This window comes from Harpia harpyja, chromosome 1 (genome assembly GCF_026419915.1).
Source record: "Harpia harpyja isolate bHarHar1 chromosome 1, bHarHar1 primary haplotype, whole genome shotgun sequence".
Taxonomy (NCBI): domain Eukaryota; kingdom Metazoa; phylum Chordata; class Aves; order Accipitriformes; family Accipitridae; genus Harpia; species Harpia harpyja.
Genome location: NC_068940.1, coordinates 50,096,225 through 50,112,086, shown reverse-complemented (window position 1 = coordinate 50,112,086; position 15,862 = coordinate 50,096,225). Strand labels below are relative to the sequence as shown.

The 15,862-nt window shown below is 44.4% G+C and overlaps 1 protein-coding gene across 6 annotated transcripts in view; it reads right to left on the bottom strand.

Annotated features, from left to right (window-relative positions):
* STARD3NL (STARD3 N-terminal like) overlaps window positions 1-15,417 on the bottom strand; it is a 29,623-nt gene extending 14,206 nt beyond the window's left edge. For 2 of the 6 annotated variants that reach the window (XM_052793067.1, XM_052793095.1), the window contains exon 1: window positions 15,317-15,417. The gene's annotated coding sequence lies outside the window, so the exon portion shown is untranslated. Of the gene's footprint in view, window positions 1-11,076; window positions 11,212-14,641; window positions 14,862-15,316 lie in introns of those variants that run through there. The other 4 variants (XM_052793077.1, XM_052793103.1, XM_052793112.1 and 1 more) reach the window with 4 other exon arrangements.
* Between the last annotated feature and the right edge of the window lie 445 nt (window positions 15,418-15,862).

Sequence of the window (15,862 nt, the reverse complement as noted above, 5' to 3'; positions counted from 1 at the left end):
GTCAAGTCACACATGGCCTTCAGGTAGTTCAAAGTTTGCTTTTTTTGGGAATGGTAACAGACCTGCACGAGACAGAAACTAGTCTGCCTGCAGGGAACAAGCCATCAGAGGCAAACCAAGCCAGTAACAATCACCATCTCATTCTGGGATCCAGCTGTGGGCCAAACCAAGCACAAGACCAAGCACAAGCACAGGCAGGCTACTGCCATTCTGCTCCTGCCTGGCAACCAACTCCAGGATGCTCCTGCCCATGCCTTTCCAAAGCCAATCCAAGGTATACGTCTTCTAGTTCTCACTCGTAAGCCATGGGACCAGGAAAGCTGACAGGCCTTTTGCTGGGCCTAATCTCCTTTAAAGAGGTGTTAGCAGAGCACACACGACCAGAGAAATTAAGAAGTGGGAATATGAGATTAAGATAATCAGTTTCTAGTGTTTCACCTCTCCTAGCTTTCCCAGTGTCTCATCTGATTGGGCACTTTCTCCAGCCAAACTTCCACAATGGAAGCTCAGTTAATGTCTGCTGTGGATATTCTCTTCCCTAGGAGGCAGACATCCATTTTGAAAGTGACTGGACTGACACCACCAGCTTCACATTCAGAGCCCACCCACACAACCCGTCCATTACTCAGCCGGTCAGTGGAGGGCTGGATCTGATGCAGAACAAAAAACAACGCAAGACTTCTTTCCAAGAAGAAGACCTCACCATAAACAGTGTAGAAGCAAATGTCCCCTGGAACAGTGAGGAAATCATGCATGGTCTCTGTGTCTCTGCATGGTTCGTGCAGAGGGAACCAAAACCCTCTCTTCCACCTCTGGCATCACCACAAGCAAATAAACGTAGAGGGCATAAATGCCCTTTGTTACCTGAATGTACATAGGAGTTTCGGTGCAAACGTACAAAACGGCAAGAATGCTACCTTCCTTAGTCTTTCAGTACTCAAAATACTAAATCCTAAAGGAAAAGGAGATTTGCCAGGGTTTTAGATGAGATCTGAACATCTTCCCACAAATCGAGGTAGGCAAATAATTCTCAGGAAGATCAAAGTCACAAATGAGCTCTGAAAGTTTTACCCCATGGCTGAAGCGCATTTTGTATCCCACATAAACACGGCCGACTGTGCAGCTTGCTTTCAGGGGGAGAAGGGGATGTGACGGCGATAGCAGCAATGGGCTAGTTTTGCTGTTTGGAAGAGTTGCCATTTGCCTGGCTGGGCTTTGGGCATGGATCCAAATGTTCTAGGTCTGAAAATGACTGGCTTTTCCACCACACCAGGGTCACTTCTGCTCACTTGTTTTTCAAAGCCTCCGTTATTTCTATGGTGGTCTTTTGGCACCATCCATCCCAGCCTATGGCTCTAGTTACGCTTTGGCTTTCCTCCAGGCTGAAGCTGCTGAAACCATCCCCTATTATCCCCCTGGAAAAGGGCTTGCGTCCCTGGTCCTCCTCTCCGCATGGCCTCACAGCTGTTAGCTCTGGCACAGAGAGGGGATGGCTAATAGGGGTGGTCTCTGCGCTGCAGGGTTGGTTTCTGCCATGGCCTGAGAGAAGAGTAACAGCACCAGGTTTGTCCTTGGGAGCCGACTGGCAGAGGATGCCTCGGGGACACCCAGCAGCTGGGCCCAGTGCATGGCCACCAAGGGCAGGGACAGCCCCCTGGGCCTCCTGGGCACAGGGACAGCCCCCGGGGCCAGCACCCCAAAGGCCTTCCTCCGAAGGATGCTGGGCAGAGGGGCTGTGCATGGGGGGCCCCGTCACCCCCGTGTCACGGTGCCACCACCCAGCAGTGCAGCAGTCACAATGCCCCGGGGCAGTATGAAAGGGGCAGCCTCCCATGTCCCACTGCCAGAGCTGGCCCCGGGGCCAGCCCCAACACATCCAAGAGGAAGTCTTTGAGGAGCCGGTGGAATTACTTGGAGGGGGCTGACGGAGGAAGACTGGAGGCTGGACCAGGCTTGCTGGAGGGACTGTGTTCAAAGCTCATCTGACAGGTGGAAATCCTTTTCAGCTGGACAGCAGTGGCAAGACCAAGGGAATGCCTTCTTGAGGAGCCCCGCAGAGCCAGGGGCAGCAGCCGTAAGAAGTGGGATGCAGAGATGTTGCCAGGGGTCCCGCTGCTTTGGAGCACCCGCTGGCGTCCCGCCAGTTGCGGGAAGGATTCTTGCCCCCAAAGTCCATCAGGCCAGGGGCATTTGGCCACTCTCAGAAGCCCCTGAGATGGCTCCAGTTTGAGGGAGAATAGGGCTTGGGCATCTTCTGGGAGGCGTGACCAGCCTGTAGGAGGAGGAGGCAGGTCTTGCTCGCATGCTCAGGGAATAGCCGATCGCCAGATCTGGGGTCAGGAAGGAATTTTCCCCCGGGGAAGATTGGCACTGGTCCCTGGGGGTTTTTTGCCTTCCTCTGCAGCATTGAGCATGACCACTTGTCAGGGCTCCTCCAGGCCATTTTGGCTAGGTTACCACCTGCTGCTCATGCCCCAACGAAGATGGCCTCTCATGCCCTGCAGCTGGGGGGAGGAAGGCTTTTTTTCCCCCGCAGTGGCCTAGCAAGTGTCCCTGGGGTTTTTTTGCCTTCCTCTGCAGCACTGAGCACAGCCCCTTGCCAGGGCTGCTTTGGGCCATTTTGGCTAGGTTACTGCCTGCTGCTCGTGCTCCACGAAGGTGGCCCTCGTGCCCCGCATCCGGGGGGAGGAAGTTTTCTGGCCCCAGGGGTTGCTACTTGTCCTCTGTAGCACTGAGCACAGCCCCTTGTCAGGGCTCTTCTGGGCCTTTTCAGCTAGGTCCTTGCCTGCTGCCCTTGCACCTCCAAGGTGCCCTGGCTCTCTTGGGCTCTCTTGCCCGGTGCAAGTCTGTAGCGGGAGCAAGCTCTGCTCTTCCCTTGGCTCCACTTCCCCAGGGATTCTTGCCGGTGCAAAACAGCCCGTGCTTGGAAGGGCTCCAGGCTTGCTGCACCTTTTCAGCTCTCCCTGCCTGCAATACAAGAGCTGGGCAGGTACGAGACCTTTTCATGCATCACTGGCAGAGAAGCACAGCGGAGCAAGTTTTGGAAGGCAAAAAGTACGCTTGTCATCGACACATGTCATACTTTTGAAAATGCCACACACCACTTCTTTTGTGTGTGATTGGTACTGATCCTCATTCTCGCTCGTCAGGAAACAGTGACTGCTTGGCCTGTATTCATGCTGCCATATTATTTGAGTTTTTGCATCCTAAGTGAAACAGGACATTGGTTATAGTCCTTTCTTCTCAAAGGCGAAAAGAAAAAAAATGATTTAGAAACAAAAGAGGAAAACCAATTATAAACCAGGTGTGAGAATGTTTGGGATTTGCTTTTTTTTCAATGCCAAAATAGAAATCCATGTGAAAAAAATCCTTTAACAAAAAAAAAAAAGAGAGAGAAAAATCACATTCTTAAAATTTTTGAGTTTGTTCTAGAAAGAGCCGCCTTTGTGCATCGGTCAGTTATCTGCTTTCCTCTTTCTGGCAAAGGTCAATATTCAACAGTTCATTTTTGTTTCTTCAATATCAGTTACATACTTTCAGGATTGTTGTATGAGCTGTGGGTTGACCCAGTGTCTGCCTCCGATTTGAAGGAGGCTGGGTTCAGCTGGCACCCTTTCTTTCAGCTCCAGGCAGTCCCATTGTTTGGGTTAGTCTATATGGCAGGCTTCAGGAAGGATGTGAGGTCAAAATAAAGTATGCCCTATGAAGGAATGATGTTTACAGACCAGCATGTTCATTCTCTGCAATGCCTGGGAGAAGGGCATTCACCAGGAAGATAAACACTCTGTAATTCATGATACTGCAAGAAACTCCACGGCAAACTTGCCTGGAGAGCTGGAGTTCATAGCAACTGTGCTGGACACTAACCATGCCATTAACTCCCTGTCACTAGAGACATGTCAGTGAGCTAGAAATCGGTATTCCCCGCGCAGTCTCAATAGCACACGGCTCTCCACAAGATGTAGGGGATTTGTGACTTTCTGTAGCTCTCTGACTTTCCTTTGCCAGACTTCAAGTGATGTTTTTTCAAGCTAAACTAAGGATTGCATCAGCCTGCTCCTGGCTATGCTTGCGCATTGTGCTGAGGCTTGTGAGCACCGGCTCTGAAACAGAGTCAGAAAAATAAAACAAAATCCTGCTGCCGCTTGTATCCTTCGTGTTGTGTCCTTGAAAGTGTTTTCGGAGCCAACCGCCACACACCCCCCAGGATTTCAGGCAAATAACAGTCTCATCATTGGCTTATCATGAGTGCAGGAGAATAGAATAGTTCAGCTGGGTGGGACCTACAATTATCATCTAGTCCAACTGCCTGACCACTTCAGGGCTGACCAAAAGTTCAAGCATGGTATTAAGGGCATTGTCCAAATAAACGCCTCTTCAACACTGACAGGCTTGGGGCATCAAACCCCTCTCCAGGAAGCCTGTTCCAGGGTTTGACCACCCTCTTGGTAAAGAAATGTTTCCTCATGGCAAGTCCGAACCTCCCCTGACGGACGCAGCTTTGAACCATTCCCACACATCCTGGCACCGGGTACCAGGGAGAAGAGATCAGCACCTCCCTCTCCACGTCCCCTCCTCAGGAAGCCGTCGAGAGCAGTGAGGTCGCCCCTCAGCCTCCTTCTCTCCAAACTAGACAAACCCCAAGTCCAAGTCCTCAGCTGCCCCTCAGAGGACATGCCTTCCAGCCCCTTCACCAGCTTTGTTGCCCTCCTCTGGACATGTTCGAGTACCTTCACATCCTTTTTAAATTGTGGGGCCCAGAACTGCACACAATAGCCAAGGGGAGGCTGCACCAGTGCTAAATACAGAGGCATAATCACCTCTCTTGACCGGTGCGTTATGCTGCGTTTGATGCACCCCAGGATGGGGTTTGCCCTCTTGGCTGCCAGGGCACACATTGCTGACTCCTGTTGAGCCTCCTGTCAACCAGCACCCCCAGACCCCTTTCTGCAGGGCTGCTCTCCAGCCACTCCTCTCCCAATTTAGAGATGTCCAGTGTTACTGTGTCCCAGGTGCAGAATCCAGCACTTGTTCCTGTTAAACATCATGCCACTGATGACTGCCCAGTGCTCCAATCTATCCAGATCCCTCTGCAAGGCCTCTTGTCCCTCGAGAGAGTCAACAGCACCTCCCAGTTTAGTATCACCAGCAAACTTACTAATGGTGCATTCAACTCCTGCCTCCAGAGCATTGATAAAAGCATTGAACAGAACTGGCCCTAGAATTGAGCCCTGAGGAACACCACGGGTGACTGGTCGCCAGTCAGATGGAGCCCCATTCACTACAACCCTTTCAGCCCTGCCGCCCAGCCAGTGCGCTGTCTACCTGCTCACTTCGCAGCTGGACAACTTGTCCAGAAGGATGCTGTGAGGGACAGTACCAAAAGTCTTACTAAAATCCAGAAAAACTACATCCACTGCCTTCCCTTCATCCACTAGGCACGTGAAATGGCAGAATTTACAAGCCTACTGAAATGTCAAAACTTTTAAGAAGGAAATAAAAAGTCTGAGATAAGAATCAACATTAGTATATTTGTGATCTACTTTCTCCTCACTCCTCCTGACTTCAAAAGGAGTAAGATTTTATCTTTTTTTTTTTCTTTTCTTCATAACTGCATACATTCACTTTCACTCTACTCCTACCACTCAAATATTTAGCTAATTTAGCTATTTAGCTGACCTCTTAAAAGTTATGGGAAACTGGGGTTTTTTTCCTGCAAAGAAGCAAAGTTTGCATCTATTTGATTTAAAAATAAATGTGTGGTTTGTTTCCTTTTTTTTTTTTAAATGTTTAATTGTTATGGCCATAACTCGGGCTTCCAAGTGGAGAATTATATTTCAAAACTTATCCTAGAGAACTACAGATTTTACTTATTAATAGTATTAAGTAGTGTAATAAGTGAATTAGTGAATAAGAAGAATTAGTGAATACTAAAATTAGCAAGGTTAGGGCTGCGCTCCTTCCCTGCCCTCAGTGACTACTGAAGACTTTAGTAATACATGGTGAGAGCTAGCCCATGATTTTTCAGGTTACACTTACAATTAACACCATTATTTTCACTCATACTGACAGAAGCAGATGGTACACATTGTATGTGTCAGTTTTACATATATTTTAGAGATGCAGGATCAAAATGATACTTCTCTTTTCTATCATTATACTATCCCTATTCTTCCATTCTATCATCCTTGTTTTAAATTATATTTATGTTTACTATATATATGTAATGTTGAGCACCTGCACAACTTACATTACTTTTTTCTTTCCAAGGAAAAAACACACAGCAGAATTAACCGAGAAGAGATAACAGAAGTGACTTAAAACAAAACAAAAAACAAAAAAAAGGGCTTACTCAAAGGGCTAGCAACAGCTCAGCAAAATCAAAAGTGAAAGCGACACATGAAGGCTATTTTAGGAAAAGGCAACAGTGTTTTAGTTTAAACTATCAGAGAAATCATACCTGCATAAAGGAACTACGCACACAAAGTAATATTGTGTCATGATTGCTGTTGAAACCTATCAAAAACCTAGAATACTTTTTACCCATGTCTCTGACAACACTGAACACTGCCCAAGAATTCCTACCATAATAGGTTTTCTGTGAAGGTCAAAAAAAATAATCTGAAAATATTTTTTTTATTTTCCATGAGTAAAATAAGATGACATGGCCAACACCGTGACCAAGATGCTAAAGTGCTGTGAAAACTACAAGGTTTTCCATATTAAATGAAAGTCTTTCTTGATGAGAAAGCTGACACTGAAACAGCAGTAATAAAGTTTCCTCATGTAGAGATAAATAAAACACGCCAGTTCTTTACCTCTCCCTCTCCTTACAAAATCAGTTATTTTCTGATAAAAGGACTCACATTCCTGCTTACACTACCTCTTAGTCTGTAGGAACACCCTATGTGGCATAGTAAAAACAAAATTCCTTACAAGACCAGAACTTAATACGGTAACTGGTATTATAATCCTAACGTTCAAACATTTAAGTTATACTTAAAGACAATTTCAGATAATTTTAATGTACATTTATGTAACATAAAACACAATGATGTATAAGCATAACAGGCAGCATAATACCTACAGGAAAATGGTCTTCAAGTCAGCAAGTTCTGAGTCGGCAACTATTCAAGCGAGGAGGACCCTGGGCAGTATCCCACCCCACACCCAGCATGGGCAGCATCCACCGCACAGTGAACGGCCTGTCACAGATACTCCAGGATTTACCCAGTCAGCATAGTAAACTATGCCGGACCTGAGTTCACTAAACACATCCTCTTGAAGCAATAAGAGACCTCAGGGTCTGGGAACTAAGTGTCATACCAGTTTGCTCTCCCACCATCACAAACTCCAACTTCATTCTCTACCTAGGCATAGACACAAATTGGTCCAGCCAACATCTCAGAATCTACAATTAACTGTAAAGTCTGCTTTGGTACACCACATATAGAAAGTCTAATAAACTGAGAATATCTGGTATAAACCTGTATTAACCTGCAGGAGTATTAGCAGAATTCTCTCAAAGTGTTTTCTGACAGTCCCAGCATAAACCCAGATTAAGAGCCAACACAGATAAACCCAACTTCTCTGAAGCTGAGATAATGCTGACTGTAAAGCAGGGAAAAAATAAACTCCCAAAGAGCTGGAGACTGCCTCCAATGCTTACCTGGACACATTTTTTGTACCGTTCTCTACTATAAATGAACCAAAACCATTCTGCTGACACACTCTCTCCCTCTTCTGTTTACATAACTGAAAAAACTAATTTTCATGAAATCCACTTGTAGTGAACACATTACTAGTGACCTCCTGATAGTCATTGCTCCCTTTCCTGAAGGGCACTTAAATCCTTTCCAAGCTGCATTCTGTCTCTAGCTGTAACACATCATTGCCTCAGAAGCATTTTCAGGTTCCAATTCCTCTAAAAATACTTCTCAGTCTGAAGTAATGTTCTGTTTGAAACAAATGTTCCTTGGTAAACATGAGGGAATATTTAAAAAAAAATAAATAAACAGAGCATACATTTGGGAAAATACACCATGTTAATTTCAAAGCTGATTCAGTTACTTGATATTATAGCCTGATCTTGAAAGTATAAAATTTGGAAAATGGAAATATCTCCAGATGCACTTCCATTTTGCAAATTTGGGTTTTAGCTAAACAAGAACCAATATTATAAAGCCCTTGAATTTCACTACCACAAAACGTTAGTCTAGAGACTGGTCAACAACAGTCTACTACCTCCTGCACATTGAAGTGAATAGCAAAAGCAGAATAAAAAGAGAAATTTATATAAAATTTGGCCAACATGAAGCAGGCACACAGAAATGGAGAGAATGAAAACTCAGTAATTTGTGTAGCCACAGAATCACAGAAGTGTTGGTTAGAAGGGACCTTTGGAGGTCATCTAGTCCAAGCTCCTCCCGAAAGCAGGACCAGTGCTGCACTTGACCAGTGCTAACATTTGACCAGTTGAGGCTCTCAACAGCTGAGTCTTGGAAACCTCTAACAGTTTCCCTGGGTAACACACACCAGTACTGCACTAATGCCTACAGAGAGTTTTCCTATGGTTCAACCCAAGTCTCCCAAGCTGCCCCTTGTTATGCTACCTGCTGCTACTGGGATGAGTTTGGCTCCATCAGTCACTGCTTTAAGACTCAAGCTCAGCTGCCAGAATTCAGGCATGAAAGGAAGCCATAAAAAAAAAAAAAATAGACATGCCATAGCAAAAATTAACCTGCAATTATTTTAAGGCAATTCCAGCTTTTCCTGAATTTTCAGTTTCAGGAAACTAGCTAAGGCTTGTTGGGAGACCTTACTGGCATAACTCTGATATCCAACAATACTCAGAGGTTTATAAGACCACCTGAAGACACCTGCCCTACACACAGTAGCTGCCTTTATAGTCATGAGAGGTTGCCTAATGAGTGATGCAACATGTAGTTTATAACCCTGCTTACTCCTTGACACATTAGATCAGGCACAGCATCTGAATCTTGAATCAGATGAAACAAAAACATTTGATGCTGTACTTACTCCAGTTGACCCAACTTTTCTGTTTTTCTATTAATTACTTCACAGCATATTTGGGAATTTTAAGACTACTCTGCAATCTTTCTCTACAGATGTTCTTATTCTAGTTAAAGAACAAAGTCCACAAAAATACTTTGTTTTTATAATCTCCAGTTTTAAAATAGGAAGGCAGAAATCTTTAAACTATACAAATAGGTACAACATGGTACTGGATATGCCTATTCAAAACTAAAATGTGCTGAGTAATAGAGGACTACAAAATAACCAAACACAAGCTAAAAGAACAGCGGTTAACATTTGGAAAGGAGACTAAAATAGGAAAGATAAGTCATTTTCATTGACATGCAATGTTCTAGTTAATATTCAGGTCACACTATATCATCAAAAGGCCCAAGCATAGAACCACCATTTACAGAATTAAAAGCAATTGCTTCAAATCAATATTAAGCAGGTTGTGTCTGAGGAGCAGGCACAACTTAAAACTCATGGTTGCACACTGCACCAAGAGGCCCATACTCTGGATAGTGAGACTAATTAGTATGAACCAACATGAAGATACCAAAGACCACCTGAAGAAGCTGAATGCTAAAAAAATGGTGCCATAGATACCAATTCTGATAACCATTCAGTCCAAAGAAAGTTTTCCCTCAACCAAAAAGTCTGTCCTTTGTTGCTCCTGGCTTGCACAGGTTTGTATTTCCTTTACATTTCATTTGCCTTCTGTGGCTCCCTTCCTCTCCTCTTCAGCTTTATTCTCATGAAATTCCTGCAAACTAGTAAAGCACACCTTCCTACTCTGTCTGTAGGATATGGTATATCAGCTCCACAATGCCTACTCCAATGTTCACTCCAACAGAGATTTCATCTAGTTACACAGTCAAAGATATACCTTATCTTACAGTCAATCCTCTAGACTGAGTTCCTAGCCAGTTATTTACTCAAAAAAAAAAAAAAAAAAAAAAGCATTTAGATGGAGTTGAATTTGACAGGCACTATAGACTTTAATCAAAATAAGACTGAAAAATTCAAACTGATGCATGCCCACAAAATTCCCCAAACATAAGCACAAGATACTGCGTGTAACTTTTTGGCAATACTATAGATTTTCAATTAAGCGACACAGCAGGAATTGCAAGTTACAAATATGCACCACATTTAAAGACCAGGAAGACTTCCCATCGGGGGCAGGGCAAGACTTATCAGCATACAGGAGAGAACTACTTACTAGCCAACTAAAGTTTGGCTTTAGCTGAGTGTTCAGAACTACAGTAGCTTTGCTTGACCCTGAAGTAGCAGCTCTTACCTACCCCTCAGGTCAAAATAACATTTCTCATCCAACATGCAAGAAAAATACACAAAATATACTTGAGTACAGCTTGTATGGCATACAAATTACTCTTATATTTATAATGCACATCTGGTTTCATACCAATGTGCCCTGAAATAACTTATCACCAAGATTTTGAAAGATATGCCACCAAGCAGATGGCTAGATGTCAGACAAAAACAAAGCAAGAAGAGCAATTAATTTGCCTTGGTTAGAAAGTGAGTGGAAACACAAGTATCCGTGCTTTTGCTAGCAAATTGATGTTATTTTGTTTTGCCTACTTCCTATTATTTCTTTCACATGGGGTTTAAGTTTTATTTTCTACAAAATGATTACACAACTTAATTCTAAAGTCATGCTACTTACTTGAGTAAGAACTGTATTTGAAAAATATTTAGATAACTTCTCCCTGTAAAAAGACAACCCAGTAGTTGTTTGGGTTTTTTTTAAGTTTCCTTAAGAAAGATGTGTTCCCAATTTCCTATCCCCTAATGGTGACGTAGTAGAAGTAGAAGTAACAGGGCAGTTGCACACATCCCACATTAGTACTGAGCAATATTTTTCTGAGAACATTAGAAGAAGGTGCTGAAGAGTGCAGGGGACAGTTTGCAAGCTAAAAGGAGAAAGAAAAAAAGTAAGTCAATATTTTGGGTCAGCAGGACATCTGAGGGAACAGCAACATCACCTTCCCCCGTCCCAAAAGTGAGACTCACAGATTCAGAAAGTCAAATCCACATGCTCCAACCTTGGATTACTTTTTCCCTGCAGCTGAAGAAGCCCAGCTGAAGAAGTGTCCTGCAGAATGCTGCTGTACTTTCACAATCACTTCACTTCTTGCTCTACAAGAGCTGAGAAAAAGGCAGAGTAAACAGCTTGTAAATTCAGTATCGGCATTGCCTTACTTTTATCTCCATTGCCACTTTCCCCTCTGTGTTCCTTCTTAACAGCACATCCCAGCCTTTTTTACTTCTAAAATGAGCAAGTAAGACTTTGTGCCTGCATACGAGCATGCTCAAACCAGACACAGGAAACACCATATGAAAGAACAGTTCTTCAGAGCTAAACCAAAGTGACCATATTGAAAATATACTCCATGCTGAATTCATGACACACTTGAAAACACACTTGCCAGAACTCAAAAGGTGTGGACTTCAGCTTTTGTTTAATCAAGAGTGTGATCTTAAATACGCAACTATATTCTAAGAAAAATACTAAAAACTAACATACAAAAAGTATGCACCATAATGCATTCCAAAGGTGTGCCTCAGATCTCAGCTGCACTCAAGATATTTAACCACTGCAAACTACAAAACTGAAGTGTCTGCGTTTTATCACTGTTACTTCCTTAGAACATACAAAGAACAAGTATCTCTGTTACAGAATTGATGACAGATCATCCCATTTGAGACCCATACATTCCAACTGTTAATTACCAAAATTAAGTTATTGTTTTCTTAAAAATAAAACATCACCCCTTTTTTGGTTTATATGTTCTAGACTAGTCTTGCCAAAGACCTGAAACTACATCAGGATTTTAAGGTTAAATGCAATCAGCTCCCCACAGTTATATTAATGTATGTATACAGTATTTTTTATGTTTTATGTATACGTACACACACCAGTAACATGCAAAATAGTTGCATGCAACGAAAAAAAATTAAAAAAAAAAAAAAAAAAAAGAAAAAAGCTGCCACTGATTTCTTGCCAAAGCAGGGAGATAGGGAGAAGCAGGCATAAAATAGAAGTGGTACAAAGATAGAGAAAAGACAAAACCTCTGCCAAATCTGGTCTTAACTCTTCTTCACACCTATTACCCGCTCTCTGAAGTTGATTTAGTAGCCAACCCAATATCAGCTCACAGAAATAAAGATTTCACTGCAAATTTTACTCCACCATGCACTAAATACTAAGCAACAAGGGTTTAAGTGCCATTCAATTTCCCAGAGTTAAAACAACTGTAGGCCAAATAAACCTTTTAGGTATCAAAAGCATACCTATTTTATCATGTCAGCATTTCTCTAAATATAAAATACAATTCTTTAAAGAGACCAGACATCTTACTGATTGCCTGGAACATCAGGCACAACAATGGTTTATTACACAGGATACTAGTACACATTGTTTGTTTGCTTTCGCCAATTCAACAACAAACATATGCCCCAGGGGGCTAGCCAGATACTACTTGGACAAGAAAAGCTCTTCTTTTGCTAGCACAGAATTGCGGGACTCTTCTTGAAATATGTCAGTCATTTTCTGTATTAGTGGGAAACACTCAGGATTCCATCACCCCCTCAAAAACTAGTCAACAAAATGGTGCGAAAGTTTTCTCCAGGCAAACTCAAGCCCTGTAAATTCTTCAGGGCTCCTAAGAAATACAGTATTTTAAGAAACTGACATCCATTTTAGAATACAGAATGAACGTTTGTAAGATTGTTCACTCTTAACTCCTATTTTATAGCTCTTGAAGATGCTTCAAAACAAAAGGAAGTATCAGGTTTTACGTATTATCTCCATTTTTCTCCTTACAAGGCTTAAAGGACATTATAAGGAAATAATTACCCAGTCCAAGCAGCAGCAAATTCTAGCAAAGATCTACATCTGAACTTTGAGCATAAAATATTTATTCTAACACTCCTCCATGAAATTCATCTAGTTTTCCTGTCAGTGCTAGGTAGAAATTAACTCCTGATGCCTGAAGCGATGCTGTTTCAGGGCTTCAGCTGATGACCGAGTAGCTGATCTTCGCATGAAAAGCGTGATGTCATTACAAGATATTAGTTTGGTTCTTTACTAAGATTTTTCTTTTTTTTCAGCCTTTCATATTTAATCTTACTCCTAGCTAAATTTAACACAGCAAGGCAGAAAGGTAATACACAAGTTGTCTTTTAACATGATCAGTAAGGGTTTCAAATTAAGAACAGATTTTTAGCAGATACAGTTAGAGAACACTTAACAAGCAACACATCTGTGATTCTTCAAAGTGACTCAGCTAACTTGCTGGATACTGCTGGCTAATCATGAGAAATCACAGTTTCTGCTGTCACAAGTGTGATTTACCATTACCACGTCACCAGTCTTTTCTGCAAAAGCACTGATAATATTGTGCTTGCTGACTTAATTCGCTGAATGAAATCCATCAGTCCTCCTTACTAGAAGTTAGGTTTGGCCCTGTGAAACATTTCAATAAATACAGTTATTAAAACATATGTTTAACTAGGATGGTCCAACGAAGTTTAAAATGGTAAAGTCTAAATACAATTTTTTTGCGTGAATGAAGGCCTAGAACAATTGAGCTAAACTCATTTTGAAAAACTCATGGCTAAACGCTTGAGAATTTAGGAAAAGTAGAATGCATCATGTGAAGAAAAACACATTCTAGTCCAAATGCATCAAAAAGAACGCCTAATCCATCTGAACTAAGAGTTTAGCAATTCACAAATTTCAGCATCATTAAAAAGGTCAAAGATTTCTCTTTCTCGACATACCAAGTCTACAAAGAACAACATTCATCCTGAAAAAGCCTAATACACAAATAACAGAAAAATACTTAGAGGGCAACGTCATAACAACAGGACCACTACTGCATTTTACCCAAAGTATCTGGCCCTGAACACTATCAACAAACAAACAAAAACCCAGTCACTCTGCATCTGGCCTACTTAAAACTGCAAAGCTGATGAAAAACATCTACTAAAAATAATAACCACCCTATTGGCTTATAAATAGAAATGAGCCTTCTCGCAATGTTGGATTGACTAACAACCCCCCAAAACACTAGGATTTCCAGAACAAAATGACAGCCCTCATAGCAATGCTCAACAAAATCCTACATCACGTTATAAAAGCCAAGATGACAAACACGCATAACAAAATGTACTGGCAACACTGTGCAGAAATACTGTGATGGCCTTACACCTCTAAGCACACTAACATGATTTTTTTTAAGAGACTCTTTCTTCATGTTTAGTGTTTGTGGTGAATATTTTCCATGTTAAAGTCAATCACTGTATCTACTTACACCTGACTACCACGAAATTGGGAACTGACTCAATGTTAGCACTTCATCAATGACTAACTTTTAACTGCTAGTGCAGATCAAACTGCTGTAAGCTTAACCAGTTGGTTCTGCAGACGTACCAGTGTAACCCTTAAGAAACATGCAAAACGTTACATTTCAAGAATGAATGACCCGCTTTTAATTCCGGATGCTGAAATCGGGCAGTGCCTGTCCAGAGTTGCCTAAATTTAGCCCGACGCTAAAATTAAACCTCAGCATACCATTTTCCCATGATGGAAACCAGAGGTTTGCGTGCCCTGGGTTGTTCACACCGCTATCAGCAGGACAAACGGGAGCACTGTACCCCCGTGAAGATGTATCTGCCGACCGAGGATCTCAGAAAAGCAGGGGAAAACAATCCTCCTCCAGCCTTCAGGTCCTCCAGCAGAAGGAGAGGTGCCGGCCGTGCGGGAGGCCGAGGCGCAGGAGAGGCAGCACACGCAGCTCTGCCGCTGAGCATCCCCCGAGCCCCCGCAGGCACACCCCTTACCGGAGAGGGGACCCCCGCCGCCTCCCGGCACGTCACCTCCTCCTCCTCCTCCTCCTCCTTCTTCTTCTTCTTCTTCCTCCTCCTCGCCCCGCCCCGGGAGAGCGGCGGCGGCACCGGCGCGGAGGGGAGGGAGCGGGGGGAAGGGGAGGGGAAGGGAGAGCAGGGCCGCGAGGGCGGCGGCGCCACGCGCTGCGCCCCCCCCCCGCCCGCCCGGGCCGCCCTCGCGCCGCTCCCCTCAGTCGCGGCCTCCTCGTCGGAGCGCCGGCTCCCGGCGGAGGCGAGGCGAGGCGCGGCCAGGCCGCCCCTCCGCCAGCAACGCGCCCCGCATCCCTCCCGGCGTTTTCCCTCCCCTCGCCCCTTCCCCTCGCTCCCCGCTGCCGGGCGAGGGGGCGGCGGCAACGCTTACCCTGGGCGCGCCGCTCCGGCCCGAGGGAGAGGGCCCGCACCGCGGCCAAGCGCCGCCGCAGGCCCGGAGACTGGCGGGGCGGGGCCGGGCGCCGGAGGGGGCGGGGTCTGATCCCGGAGGGGAGGGGCTCAGCCCCCCGACCCCTGGATGGCGCGGAGGCGCGTGGTTTTGATCTTAATTAAGTGTGAGGGATGCGCCGGCGTGTCTCCGGGCCGGTCTCGGTACCGCCATGGCCCGGCCTGGCCGTGGGGCGAGGGCTCAGGGGACAAGCAGAGGGCAGATGGCCCACGCGTGGCCCTGTGCCCTGCGGTGAGGGCTCTTCTCTTTAAAGGCAAACACCCCCCGCATGGTAATGAAGCGATCAAAAGGAGCAGTGAGAGTGATTATCTGTCGTTGGCCTAAATTCCTCTTAAGCTCCTGTGTCTGGTCATAGCACGGTCCTTATATTTACAGAGACTAGCACCAGAAAATCCAAGCGTGACTGGCATCATTGTGAAAATATGACAGAAACTCAAGAAACCAGCCGCTGAAGAAAACCTTCCTTTC